Genomic DNA, 3,087 nt, shown 5'->3' on the forward strand with positions numbered 1-3,087 from the left:
CTTTTGCGTGGATGCCATTCCCTTGCTTTTCTATCATAAACAAATTGATTTGGAAACTCAGCATACGTCAAAGTTTGACCTGCTTCAAATTTTTTATTGGCCTCCATCCATGCTAAGAACATTGTACATTTTCTTTCCTCTTCTTCCATGATTTCTTCGAGATTATCATCGTCTTTAAAGATGATATTTTGCTCTCCAGACAAATGAAAGGTTAATCTCATCACTGAAGACCACCTCTGATGAATATCATAAGCTAAAGTTCTCTACACAGCCTTACATGCAGATAAATATCTGCAATCATAAAATTGTTTGATCTCATTAATAATCTGAGCATCCTGTCCACTTGAAGCTTCCTTTGTAACTCCAACTGCTACCCTGTCTGGACCTTTATTCACGTACTTGAACAAATATTTGATAGCATTCGACTTGTTGCAGTACTCTACATTAACATGTGCTTGATAAGACATCAGCAGATATGCATTGTACAGAACCACATTCCTATTATCCATATGGACTCCCTTCTTCTCAGTAACCACCCCTGTGTCTCGTCTTCTATATGATGGGTATCTACTATCATTGATAACTGTGGTTCTACTGAATGTCTTGGGATAATATTTGGTGCAGTACCTATCTTTCATGCAGGGAGATTTTGAGAATGCTCTACCACATGGTCCATGAATCATATATGTAGATACAACTCTAAATAATTTTGGGTGCCGAATAGGATCTGGCAACTTTGAAGATAATAACCGATCAATTTGAGTTGTCGTTGTTATCTTATGGTCTCCACTTAACCATAAAAGAATGTGAGCATGTGGTAGACCTCTTTTTTGGAATTCCACCATATACATCTCTTATACCAAAAAGGCAAAAAAAATATGCTATAAAAACTATCTATTTTATATATGTGCTTTGATAAATTAAGGGTGATAATAGAAAATCAACAATAACAAATAAGAATGGATGATGAGCAATACCTGCATCTAGCACTCCAAATGGAATTTCTCACTTAAGATCCGAGATTATCATGTCAAGCTTAATTTTGAACACTCTACACGATATATCCGGCCGGTCTTCAACCGTTAAGTTCCTTGGATTGTTAACCCTGCCAATCTCTTGCTAACTCGAATTACATGTCATTGTGATGAAGAGGTCTGGATATCCATATTTCTTACAAATTGCCATAGCATCTTGACAATTATTAAACATGTATCTCATGCCACCAGTGAATAATGCAAGTAGGATGATATGTTTACCTGCTTTGGAAGCATGCATCTCACTCCTAACAACTGCATCTTGAATCCCTTTGTATATATCACTCTTCACCTTGATTTGGTTGTTTCGATAGTAAGTCAGCCTTTGTGTTTCAATCATAGAAAAGAAATCAACCAAGAACTGCTGAAATAGTCTTCCACTATTAACAATGGTTGTATACTCGACCTTTCTCTCTTGTATTCTAAATGCTATGAGCTCCCTTAAACTCACACGTTGTCTCTTTCTATTTTTATCAGCCCTATGAGATTCTCACAAAGGAATGTCTTCTTGGTATCCATCTTCACCGTAAGGAAACATCATAGGATACTAAAGAGGAATAAATACGGTGTGTGTCTCATGAATCCTTTGCAGATGTCCAGACTTTAATTGAACTATAATATCACGTCCTGCATCTTTAGAATCAAAATCTCTTACTATTAGAGTTGCGACCTCGTTAGAAGATGGTAAATTGTAGACTCTCGCGTCCTTTGATTTTTTCCGGTACAACTGTAGTTTTATATTTGTGATATCTCCTTCATTCAGGTAGTTTCTTACTATCCTAAATGTGTAAGCAAGAACATTATGCTGATTGATCATGTCCTTGAGGTCTAAAACTAAGGACTGGTCAATGTTATTGTTGGTTGTTCTTGAACTGTATAAAACATTAATTGAAAAATATTAGTATCCATAATTAACCAAAATCAAAGTACGAACTACCTTAATATATTTTTAATCAGTTTGGAATGTATGATACAAACTTGAAAATCTCTATTCTATTTGAGACTTCATTTTCTGTATCATAAATATATAACTGAGCGAATTTTGGTCTTTGTCCCTCAATTGGCACCAAGCTTCCAATTCTATGGTAGTTTTGTCCACTCACAATGAACTGGAGAGAACCTGTCTCATCATTAATGGAGGTCTCTATTTTACCTCCCAGGGACGTGAAGCAAAACATGCTATTATAAGCTCTTATATTATTCTTAAAGTTTTTGCTTCTCTGGTCTGCTCCAGATATTAAACCTTGCAAAAGTTGAGGTGGACATTGCAAAAACGGCAGTTGTACCTTCTCTCGTATATAACATATTGAGAACTCAATATTAGATCTTGTTTTGGACTTCTTTAATCTCTCCTCATACCACATCATGGCGTTGCAATGCCGACAAAAAAATTTTGGGTCACTAATATCTATCACATCTAATAATCACTAAGATAATAAATTATGTTTCAGTTATATCTGCAACAAATACTTTATATAAAAATATACCTTTTTTTCACCATATTAAGTATAAAAGTAATATTTATAAAAGATAAAATTCTGGTCACCAATATCTATCACATCTAATAATCACCAAGATAATAAATTATGTTTTAGTTATATCTGTAACAAATACTTTATATAAAAATATACCTTTCTTTCACCATGTTAAGTATAAAAATAATATTTATAAAAGATTACCGAAGACTTTAATTTATGGATTAAAAAGATGAGATCATATAATACGATTTCATTGTGCCAACCTCAAGGTTTAACTTTTATATGCACGCTAATCAAACAATAAGAATTACAATAAATCAATGTTCAAATACAAAAAATATAATATATAACCATATCTTTGTCAAAATTTTAAAAACTTGAACACTAAATGATGATTTTTTGTTTATAAAAAGCATAACAATAGTATATAATAAAGTGCTGATATTGCTACTTCTTAGATTACCTATATTCTCACCAACATCGAATATGGCTGGGTATTCAATTTGCACAGAATTATCTAATACAATCGTGTTTTCAGTAATATCCTTAACTTCAAAAAATTTTGAAAGATTTAT

The sequence above is a fragment of the Arachis stenosperma genome, chromosome 6 (assembly GCF_014773155.1).
Source record: "Arachis stenosperma cultivar V10309 chromosome 6, arast.V10309.gnm1.PFL2, whole genome shotgun sequence".
Lineage (NCBI taxonomy): Eukaryota > Viridiplantae > Streptophyta > Magnoliopsida > Fabales > Fabaceae > Arachis > Arachis stenosperma.